Below are 13,270 nucleotides of genomic sequence, written 5' to 3'. Positions count from 1 at the left end.
AAAAAAATGATGTGAGTGGTATCACATTGGTTTTTAGACTTAGACCATTTAACGAACTGAAAAAAGAGAGAGATTCAAGATTTTTAAGGTTGAACCGTTATGACAGATGATGTCATAATTAATTTAATAATAATAAAATACAAATAAAAGTATTAAAATGGCAAACATTAACAAAATTTTACTAAAAATATGTCTAAAAAAAAATTAAACATTCAAATGAATTTTCACAATTTTTATAAGGTTAATAGAAAATAATAAAGCATAAACAAGTGTAAAAAAAATTGTATTTAATAATCTTTCAAATAAAAATATATATAAAATAGAATTATTTTCAACATAAATTAATAAATTGTATATTCACATGTAAAAATATTTGTTAGACCTCTAATAAAATTATCAAATAATAATATATTGAGAATTTGAGAGGGGGTAATATAATAAGTTGAAAAACTATAATCTAAACTCAAAATAAATAGAATATTGAATCTAAGAATAGCACATCAAGGGATCATAGTTTATTGGTTATTGTGTTGGTAGGAGTGGCAATTTGTGCTTGTAAGTCGGGTTCGTGTCGTGTTGAGTCATGAGTATTTGGCTATATAGGTTGACTCGAACCCAACCTGTTTAGTAAACGTGTCAAGAATCCTTAATCCTAACTAGGCTTGTTTATGAAACAGGTCAACCCAATATGACATGTTTAACTCATTTAATTAACAAGTTATGTAAAAGTCAATACAAATGGCCAGTTTAATAACTCGTTTGATTAATAGGTCATACCTAACCTGAATACCCTATTACTAATTTCCATATATCTAAAATTAAAATATAATTACAACCATAAATATAGTTATAAAAATATAATTATAACAAAAAATTAAGCAATAATAATAACAAAAATTAATACATTTATAAACTAAACGGGTTAAACGGGTAAGATGGGTTTACATGTTGAACATGAACACGACCCATTTATTAAACAGGTTAGCTTTGTCAACCCAAATATAACCCGAACCAATTTAGCCTCAACCCATGACCTGTTTATAAATGAATTAGTCATGTTGGGTTCGCGGGTTATATGAAAAACCGATTCTCTTAGATTCATTGATTGAGTAAAATCCCTATATATACAAGCTAAGCAAAGATAAGCAAATGCTTTGTAACTAACTTAACAAACTCACACACGTGCAAACAGTAGCAAACAGTAAACAACAAACTAAAACACGTGCGAGACTAAAGCTAACTAACTCTAATAACAAAACTACAAGTTGTTCACTATACAAGGACTAAACTACACTGCCGTTTAAGTAGACTTAAGTGCAGTCTTAATTCCACTGTCTCCGGAGCTCAAATCTTGATTCCTTGAGGATTGAGCTTGATTCCTTGAGAACTGAGCTGTTTGTTCTTCATTAGTTGAGTCTTCAAGGTCTGCATTGCTGCACTGAGTGAGTCTTTAAGCTGTTTTGGTGTAATAGCTTCAGTTCCTTCATTCCTTGGCCTTTGATAGGTTATGTCAACTTTTTTTTAATTAAAAACGCTTATGTGGTAAATAATTATTGGATAATAAAATGAAGTTAATGTAAGTAATAGATATCTGAAAAGACATTTGAAGATTGACGTGAAGTGCAACAACACCAAAAGCACGTTGGGATCAAATTATTTTGTTTTAAGAAACTTTCATTTGATTCAGAATATATTTAATGGGACCACTCAGGCACTCACACAAAAATCACTCACTAACATGTTACTATTTTTGCATATTCTGCTTTGTTTCCTTCAAACTCAAGCTTGTGAAAGTCTATAATTCCTCTCTAAAACAAAACCAATGCAGATAGCATTGTGCCATAAATCTTAACATGTTACTATTTTTGTATATTCTGCTCTGTTTCCTTCAAACTCAAGCTTGTGAAAGTTTGTAATTCCTCTCTAAAACAAAACCAATACAGATAGCATTGAGCCATAAATCTAAACCCGTGGCTAAACAATTCTTTAACCATGAATGGATGGACCTTCACCCCAACCCAAGTCCCTAACCCCCTATAAATAGAGTACTACACCAAAATGAATCAATTACATCAAAGTGTTAATATAACAAAATTAATATAGTGATATTAGACAAAATATCACATCTACAAGTTGAAATTTGTTGCAATAGTAACTTAAAACTCTTAAATTTTTGAATTAAAAATAATTAGTTGCAATAACTTATATTTTTTTTTTTTTTTGCAATAGATGCTTTAATACCTTATTACATTAGAAAAATTTGTTGCAATAACTTAAAATGAAGAAATCATTTCAATAAATGATACCAATTAATTTTTTCAATTTATTGCAACGAAAATTTCAAACTGATAGCTTATTGCAATGAATTATTTTACAATCTATTATAATGAAAAACTGCAACAAAAATATCATTGCAATGATCTGATATTAATTATTTTACAATCTATTGCTATAATAGGTATGATGTAATTATCTATTACAATAAAGATATTGTTGCAATAATTTGATCCAAATTGTTTGTGCCAATTATTTTTTTTTTCCAAATTATTTGTACCAATTATTTGCAATCTATTGCAATAAGATTTGGAAAGTAATAGTCTATTGCTACAAGATATTTGAAGCAGTAAATTGTTTATTGCAACAACATATATATATATATATATATATCATTGTTTCAAGGTTTCGTGTGGCACATTGGACATGATGTGGTAAAGCCTAAATTCAAGTGCCCCAAATCGAAGTGTAATCGCCCATACCCAACCAAGGTTGCACTCTAAGACCATATCAAGAATGGACAACACTAAGCATTGAGCAGTGATTCCCAGCCAGTTTCTACCGATTTCTATTGCGTTTATTTTATGTTATGTGTTTATGCCCTGTTTCTCTTTATCTTCAAATTATGTTTCCCTTTACCTTTATCTTCTTCAATGTAATTGTGTGTATTTATTTAAATAAATGAAACTGGTCTTCCTCTAAAGGACGGTGTGCTTTTTACTAATCAGTTAGTCCACATGTTCATTTTTCAATCTCTTGGATGGCTCACTTCTTAATAGTAAAATTGTGGACACTTTTATTTTAATGACATTTGGGATTGAATATAATTCCAAATGTCATTTGACATTTAGGATTGAATATAATGCTTTAATACCTTGTTACATTAGGAAAATTTGTTGCAATAACTTAAAATGAAGAAATCATTACAATAAATTGATACCAATTATTTTTTCAATCTATTGCAATGAAATTTCAAACTGATGGCTTATTGCAATGAATTATTTTACAATCTATTACAATGACAAACTACAACGAAAATATCATTGCAATGATCTGATATTTATTATTTTACAATCTATTGCTATAATAGGTATGATGTAATTATCTATTACAATAAAGATATTGTTGCAATAATTTGATCCAAATTATTTGTGCCAATTATTTGATCCAAATTATTTGTACCAATTATTTGCAATAAGATTCGGAAAGTAATAGTCTATTGCTACAAGATATTTGAAGCAGTAAATTGTTTATTGCAACAACATATATAAATATATATATATATATATATATCATTGCATCAAGATTTGGTGTGGCATATTGGACATGATACGGTGAAGCCCGAATTCAAGTGCCCCAAACCATAGTGTAATTGCCCATACCCAGCCGCGCTCTAAAACCATATCAAGAATGGACAACACTAAGCATTGAGCAGTGATCCCTAGCCAATTTCTACCAATTTCTATTGTGTTTATTTTCTATTATGTGTTTATGCCCTATTTCTCTTTATCTTCAAATTATGTTTCCTTTTATCTTCTTCAATGTAATCGTGTGTGTTTATTTAAATAAATGAAACTAGTTTATTTAAATAAATGAAACTAGTCTTCCTCTAAAGGGTGGTGTGCTTTTTACTAATCAATCAGTCCACATGTTCATTTTTCAATCTCTTGGATGGCTCACTTCTTAATGGTAAAATTGTGGCCATTTTTATTTTAATGACATTTGGGATTGAATATAATTCTTGGTTGTATTTTTAGTGTTTCCTGTTAAACAGTCCCAATAAATTGGACATTGAGTTGTGTTTTCCTTGTAAGGCAAACTTCTATCATTAAATGAGGATTGTTAAAAAATATTGTTTTTCTATCCCAACTCATAATGTTCAATTACTTCCCATATTTGTTTGTTTGTGTTATTCGGCTGTTCTAGTCGTTCTGCAATTCTCAACTAGAAGAAGCTAAGATGAGGCCATTTCACTTGACACATGCGATCTCAAGAGCGTCAAGGTCTCTGGATTATGATAGCCAATCAACTTTAAAGGAGTCAAGGCTAGCGAACTCTATGATCTCAATTACATGGGATTGAAGAACATTATGTTGGGGGACGTTTTTCAAGTTTCTTTAATTGGTAGAGTTGTGCATTGAAGAATGAGGAATTGAAACACTCTTAAAGTCTATAAATTATGTATATCCTCTTATACATGGGACATGAATCTCTAGAAGTTTATATATTTTAATGCTCTCTTTGCTCTGTGTATATGCATGTTACTCTGTTTTTGTTGCCTTGTTAAGTGAAACCTAATGGTTTCGTCTGAATTACAGACTACCTATCCACTATATACTGCCAGTAATTTTGTCGAATTGGATAAAGATAAATATGTAAATACCAAAGGATGAGGGATCTGTCATGAGGATCCATATTAATTATTGATTTTGCATCATCTCAAACATTTGTGCTTGTTTAGGGTAGATAATACTCAGAGTGGGACTTCTGCCTTTTTTGAAGCAATGCAATTTGATTTAGTACAAATATCTGTTTGTTGTGCTAAAATCACAACAACAAAATATATATTTATATATATATATATAAACACGTGAAGTTTTACAATTTCATTTTATTAAAATTCAATTAAACTTAACTTATAAAAAGTTATATGATCAATATCCTATTATAGCAATCTTATAAAAAGTTCATGTAACTTAACAAATATTCTATGATCACACAGTACTCATGATATGCTTTTTCATTTTATCCACTCTTCTCTTATCCTATGATTCATATTCTCTTAAAATCTTTCTATTTTTATGTATTATGGATTCAATAAATAAAAAGCTCTTGTTTTTTAGTATCTCTTAACAGGTAAGTTCTATATCTCCTTCATCTTTAATTTTGCATGTACTAAACTTATATATCATCTACTCAGTTTTAGTCCAACTTAGCCGAAATCATTTATATTCTAAAGCATCTCTCCAGATTTCTAACCTAATAAATAACTCCACATCTAGTTTTATCTACAAAAACTGGGTAAAAACATATACCAAGAGACTTCATCTTAAATTGAATTAGTTGAATCAGTAAACTCATCCATCACTTATGCAAAGAATTATGAGCTTAATGTTGATCCTTGATGCAACTTATAGTGAAAGGAACTTCACTAATGATGCATCTACTTATTCTTGTAATAGTTACAATTGTCGTACATATCCTTAATCAACTTAAATATAGTTTAAAGGAGCCCATTTCTTCCCTATAATCTACCACATAACATCTTTAGGGACTTAAATTATACAATCAAAATAAACCCTAATAAATGATAATGTGGATAATTTACTAAGATTAGGGCATATACTTTTGGTTTGCCTCATGATCACAATTACAATATCAGTATTTTTTATCTTAGTGTAAAAACCATTGGTGCTAAGGTATAATGAGATATGCAATATATCAAGAACATATGACTTAGATGTTATTTACAAGAATTAAATAGAAATATAATTCTACATACTCCCTGACTCCTAGTAATATTAGATTAAAATGTATGTGAGACTTTCTCACACCCGACCTTGTAGAGGCATGCATGACTTGCACATGAAAATTGGGTTTTCAAATCATTGATGAGATATCCAATCTAGACCTAATATCTTCAAATCATTGACATCCTATCCTTTGATAAATTGGTTTGCAGAACAAACATGAAAGTTTGATTAACACATAAATTACTTACATGATACAAATACATTTATTCACTACATGTTCAAAAAAAAAGTAACAAGAATATTAACATGGGTAAATGGTGTCCATAACTCTTGTGATAGGATGACACTTCCATTCCAAGAATCCTCAACTGAGACATCTCTAGGTTCAATCCCCAAATGAGACAAATCTTAATTTCCAAATGCCCAATATAAAAATTCAAATATAATTATAAAGGTTTATTAATTAATGAAGTAGAAAACGTCTCATCAATCCGTGGCTAAACAATTCTTTAACCATAAGTGTATGGACCTTCACCCCAATCCAAGTCCCCAACCCCCTATAAATAGAGTACTACACCAAAATGAATTAATTACATCAAAGTGTTAATATAACAAAATTAATATAGTGATATTAGACAAAATATCACATCTACAAGTTGAAATTTGTTGCAATAGTAACTGAAAACTCTTAAATTACTGAATTAAAAATAATTAGTTGCAATAACTAATAATTTTTTGTTGCAATAGATGCTTTAATACCTTATTACATTAGGAAAATTTGTTGCAATAACTTAAGATGAATAAATCATCTCAAGAAATGATACCAATTATTTTTTTCAATTTATTGCAATGAAAATTTCAAACTGATAGCTTATTGCAATGAATTATTTTATTTGGTGCAATAGCTTCAATTCCTTCATTCCTTGGCCTTTGATAGGTTATGTCAACTTTATTTAAATTAAAAAATGCTTATGTGGTAAATAATTATTGGATAATAAAATGAAGTTAATGTAAGTAATAGATATCTGAAAAGACATTTGAAGATTGACGTGAAGTGCAACAACACCAAAAGCATGTTGGGATCAAATTATTTTGTTTTAAGAAACTTTCATTTGATTTAGAATATATTTAATGGGACCACTCAGGCACTCACACAAAAATCACTCACTAACATGTTACTATTTTTGCATATTCTGCTCTGTTTCCTTCAAACTCAAGCTTGTGAAAGTCTATAATTCATCTCTTAAACAAAACCAATGCAGATACCATTGAGCCATAAACCTAAACTCGTGGCTAAACAATTCTTTAACCATGAGTGTATGGACCTTCACCCCAATCCAAGTCCCCAACCCCCTATAAATAGAGTACTACACCAAAATGAATCAATTACATCAAAGTGTTAATATAACAAAATTAATATAGTGATATTAGACAAAATATCATATCTACAAGTTGAAATTTGTTGCAATAGTAACTTAAAACTCTTAAATTATTGAATTAAAAAAAATTAGTTGCAATAACTTATAATATTTTTTTTGCAACAGATGCTTTAATACCTTATTACATTAGAAAAATTTGTTGCAATAACTTAAAATGAAGAAATCATTTCAATAAATGATACCAATTATTTTTTTCAATTTATTGCAACGAAAATTTCAAACTAATAGCTTGTTGCAATGAATTATTTTACAATCTATTATAATGAAAAACTGCAACGAAAATATCATTGCAATGATCTGATATTAATTATTTTACAATCTATTGCTATAATAGGTATGATGTAATTATCTATTATAATAAAGATATTGTTGCAATAATTTGATCCAAATTATTTGTACCAATTATTTGCAATCTATTGCAATAAGATTCGGAAAGTAATAGTCTATTGCTACAAGATATTTGAAGCAGTAAATTGTTTATTGCAACAACATATATATATATATATATATCATTGTATCAAGGTTTCGTGTGGCACATTGGACATGATGTGGTAAAGCTCGAATTCAAGTGCCCCAAACCAAAGTGTAATCGCCCATACCCAACCAAGGTTGCACTCTAAGACCATATCAAGAATGGACAACACTAAGCATTGAGCAGTGATCCCCAGCCAGTTTCTACCGATTTCTATTGTGTTTATTTTCTGTTATGTGTTTATGCCCTGTTTCTCTTTATCTTCAAATTATGTTTCCCTTTATCTTCTTTAATGTAATTGTGTGTGTTTATTTAAATAAATGAAACTAGTCTTCCTCTAAAGGGTGGTGTGCTTTCTACTAATCAGTTAGTCCACATGTTCATTTTTCAATCTCCTCGATGACTCACTTCTTAATAGTAAAATTGTTGACATTTTTTTTTAATGACATTTGGGATTGAATATAATTCCAAATGTCATTTGACATTTAGGATTGAATATAATGCTTTAATACCTTATTACATTAGGAAAATTTGTTGCAATAACTTAAAATGAAAAAAATCATTACAATAAATTGATACCAATTATTTTTTCAATCTATTGCAACGAAAATTTCAAACTGATAACTTATGGCAATGAATTATTTTACAATCTATTACAATGACAAACTGCAACGAAAATATCATTGCAATGATCTGATATTTATTATTTTACAATCTATTGCTATAACAGATGTGATGTAATTATCTATTACAATAAAGATATTGTTGCAATAATTTGATCCAAATTATTTGTGCCAATTATTTGATCCAAATTATTTGTACCAATTATTTCTAATCTATTACAATAAGATTCATAAAGTAATAGTCTATTGCTACAAGATATTCGAAGTAGTAAATTGTTTATTGCAGTGAAGCCCGAATTCAAGTGCCCCAAACCAAAGTGTAATCGCCCATACACAACTAATGTTGCACTCTAAGACCATATCAAGAATGGACAACACTAAGCATTGAACAGTGATCTCTAGCCAGTTTCTACCAATTTCTATTGTGTTTATTTTCTATTATGTGTTTATGCCCTATTTCACTTTATCTTCAAATTATGTTTCCCTTTATCTTCTTCAATGTAATCGTGTGTGTTTATTTAAATAATTGAAACTAGTCTTCCTCTAAAGGGTGGTTACTAATCAATTAGTCCACATGTTCATTTTTCAATCTCCAGGATGGCTCACTTCTTAATGGTAAAATGGTGGCCATTTTTATTTTAATGACATTTGGGATTGAATATAATTCTTGATTTTATTTTTGGTGTTTCCTATTAAATAGTCCCAATAAATTGGACATTGCGTTGTGTTTTCCTTGTAAGGAAAACTTCTATCATTAAATAAGGATCGTTAAAAAATATTGTTTTTCTATCCCAACTCATAATGTTCAATTACTTCTCATATTTGTTTGTTTGTGTTATTCGGCTGCTCTGGTCGTTCTGCGATTCTCAACTAGGAGAAGCTAAGATGAGGCCATTTCACTTGACACATGCGATCCCAAGAGCGTTAAGGTCTCTGGATTATGATAGCCAATCAACTTTAAAGGAGTCGAGGCTGGCGAATTCTATGATCTCAATTACATGGGATTGAAGTACATTATGTTGGGGGATGTTTTTCAAGTTTCTTCAATTGCTAGAGTTGTGCATTGAAGAATGGTGAATTGAAACACTCTTAAAGTCTATAAATTATGTATATCCTCTAATATATGGGACGTGAATCTCTAGAAGTTTATGTATTTTAATGTTCTCTTTGCTCTGTGTATATGCATGTTACTTTATTTCTGTTGCCTAGTTTAAGTTGGTACTCTTGCCATTGTGCTTGTTAAGTGAAATCTAATGGTTTCTTCTGAATTACAAACTGCCTATCCAGTATATACTGCCAGTAATTTTGTCGAATTGGATAAAGATAAATATGTAAATACCAAAGGATGAGGGATCTGTCATGAGGATCCATATTAATTATTGATTTTGCATCATCTCAAACATTTATGCTTGTTTGGGGTAGATAATACTCAGAGTGGGACTTTTGCCCTTTTTGTGGCGATGCAATTTGATTTAGTTCAAATATCTGTTTGTTGTGCTAAAATCACATAAAAAAATTAAAATAAAAATAAATAAAAAAACACACACACACCCAAATACATGAAGTTTTACAATTTCATTTTATTGAAATTCAATTAAACTTAACTGATAAAAAAGTTATATGATCAATATCCTATTATAGCTGTAAGGACACGATTCGTAACGAACCATAGCAGTGTTGGGCTCGCTCATAAAAAGGCCCAAACAATATCATTTGTAGAGCATGGGTTTGAAAGGCTATGCATCGGTCACCAGGCGGTGGGTTTTTCGTGATATCCATACATGGTTAAGTCGTCTTCGCCCCTGGAGTCTTTCTCCTGGAGGCGGGCTGGGAGGCTCTGGTTTTTGGCCATTTTTCCCAGCCTCTTTTATGGATTGCTTACTTTTCTTTTTATACTAGCCTGTGTTTTTTTATCCTTCGTCCACGTGTAGAATCGACATTCCAAGATTGATACTTGTCCCATCAGCCCATATCTAGAGTGGTTGGGGGTGGTTGTAAAAGCTGGAGAGTATGGCTCTGTCAGGTGCAGAGTATTGAATGGCAGTAAGGGCAGCTTTTCCCCAGTCGTTATACTTTCCAACATACCCTTTTCTATTGACACAGATATTTTAGATTTTTTCCCAAGTTGTTTCTATACCATTTTTGCCCTTTCTTCTTGTGAGGTCTCGGACATGCCGGGGACTAAATCGTCCTTGGCTGTGTCCCAAGGCCATTTCGTACTTGCATTGCCGAGCCCGGGCCATCACCTTCCTCAGCTTGGGCCTTTGGACCCCAACGAATAAATGGGCTTGGCCCACGAATTATTAGGCCCCACAATAGCCCCTCAAAACCCTGCTGTCCAACCTCTTGGTTGGAGAGGAGGATTTTGGTAATACCAAGCCTTATATATAGCTCGTTTAACTCAGCCCTTTATTAATATTGGCGTCTCCTCATCTGCCCAGGAAATGTACCGATCTACGAGACATTCCTCTGAATTCATTCACAACGCGTTCATGCCGTTTGGCTATCCAAAACGTGCCTTTAATAGCCTCCCTTTACGAGACCATTCAAATTTAATGGTTATTGATGGTGTGGGGAAGTGGAGTGGGCATATTCTTGTTTACAGATTTTCTTGGAAATCTGGACATATTAAATACCTTTCGTTTCGCCCCTCATATAAAAAGAAACAACAAGAGGTTATTTCTCCTGTACATGAACCCTTTTAATCCCCCTGAAATCTGAAACCCTTAGACTCCTCCAGAGTCTACTTTTACCCGCTAGTTATACTTTGAGTAGTAATTCGTTCAAAACAGGAGCAAGTAATGAAGGAGCCATTCCCTTCTCAGAAATTCCATGTTCTTATGAAGTTAAAGATGGCTCGGTTGGGGCAGGGATGGCAAAGACTCAAGATACTTCTCACCCTCCTTTCAGTCAAAATCCGAAGCAGGGGCTTGTCGCGTCAAAATTTCGGCGCGACTGAGCTGGTGTCACCCATTATCAGTACCAGCCGCTCTCTTACGAGCATAGCTAACATGGCACCAGTATGTTAGGAGTCAGGACTGACGCAGGGACTAAGTGCCCCTGCTTCTTCCTCTCTTCCTTCACTGGTGCCTCCTTTTACCTCTCTTTCTTCTTCTTTCCACCGCCAGATCCATCCTGGCGCTTTTCCTTCTTCCTCTTCTTCTCCTCCTTCTTTCCCTTCATCTCCTCCCTCTTCTTCTGAAGAAGGCCCTCCTCTCAATATGGGCGCTACTGGGGCAGAATTTGGAAGGACTTCGGAGACGAGTTTTAAAAAGACATCGGACTGTTTATTTGTTATATTGTTGTTGTTGTTGTTGTTTTTTTTTATTTTTTTTTTTTTATATATATATATTGTTTTTGTAGCTTGTTTTCTATGTAGGCTTGTTTAAGCCCTTCATTGTACGCTGTAATACATCTTCATATTAATAAAAGACGTCTTTGCTTTATTTCATATATCCTATCTCTTCTTTTTTGAAATGGTTGTGCCGTGAATAGATGTACTATCCTGGGACTTCTTTTTTGTTTTTATACTATAAATGAAGCTTAGGGCCAAAATCCTAGTTAGTAAAAGGATCTTGCTCTGTGCTTGTTGGAATTATCTAGCATGATAGTGCCGACTTGAACAAATGGTACTTAGGGCAGAAACCTTTACTGAGACAATAATGTTTATAATGAACTTAATAAAATTGTTCGGCACAGTAATGCCAACCTGGAAAAGAAATACTTAGGGCCAAAATCCCTTACCAAGATAAAAGATACAATTATGAACTTATGAGAGACGTTCGGCACAATAATGCCCACTTGAACAAATGACACTTAGGGTCGAAACCCTTGCTAAGGAAAACATATTATTATGAACATAATAGAGTTGTTCGGCACTATAGTGCCGACCTGAGAAAACAATACTTACTTTAAAATAGCCGAAATGACAACTAAATACTTGGTGCGGTGTAGGAAGTAATCATCCGAGGACATACAACCCACAAAATGAACAGCCCCTCCAGGTTGCCGAGTAGTAGGGCATTTCACCATCTTCTTAACAACTTTAATAGATTTAACCTTTTATAGTATTTGAGCCGAGGATTGAGTAACTTAGAATTTTTGTTAAGTAGCCGACTTTACGAAACTCAGTGTTTCTTCCAAAACTCAGTTTTTCCTCTAAGTAGTTGGTTTCCCCATAGGTTTGAGTCCGAGGACCATATAATACCTTGGTTCTGTCCAAAACTCAGTTTTCTCATCTAAGTAGTTGGTTTCCCCATAGGTTTGAGTCCGAGGACCATACAATACCTTGGTTCTGTCCAAAACTCAGTTTTCTCATCTAAGTAGTTGGTTTCCCCATAGGTTTGAGTCCGAGGACTATACAATACCTTGGTTCTGTCCAAAACTCAGTTTTCTCATCTAAGTAGTTGGTTTCCCCATAGATTTGAGTCCGAGGACCATACAATACCTTGGTTCTATCCAAAACTCAGTTTTCTCATCTAAGTAGTTGGTTTCCCCATAGGTTTGAGTCCGAGGACCATACAATACCTTGGTTCTGTCCAAAACTCAGTTTTCTGATCTAAGTAGTTGGTTTCCCCATAAGTTTGAGTCCGAGGACCATACAATACCTTGGTTCTGTTCAAAACTCAGTTTTCTCATCTAAGTAGTTGGTTTCCCCATAGGTTTTAGTCCGAGGACCATACAATACCTTGGTTCTGTCCAAAACTCAGTTTTCTCATCTAAGTCGTTGGTTTCCCCATAGGTTTGAGTCCGAGGACCATACAATACCTTGGTTTTGTCCAAAACTCAGTTTTCTCATCTAAGTAGTTGGTTTCCCCATAGGTTTGAGTCCGAGGACCATACAATACCTTGGTTCTATCCAAAACTCAGTTTTCTCATCTAAGTAGTTGGTTTCCCCATAGGTTTGAGTCCGAGGACCATACAATACCTTGGTTCTGTCCAAAACTCAGTTTTTTGGCGTGGGACCTTGGCTTTAGGGGAATTAGCTCC

This window comes from Quercus lobata, chromosome 1 (assembly GCF_001633185.2).
Source record: "Quercus lobata isolate SW786 chromosome 1, ValleyOak3.0 Primary Assembly, whole genome shotgun sequence".
Lineage (NCBI taxonomy): Eukaryota > Viridiplantae > Streptophyta > Magnoliopsida > Fagales > Fagaceae > Quercus > Quercus lobata.
The sequence above is the reverse complement of the archived record's forward strand: the minus strand, read 5'-3'. Positions refer to the sequence as shown.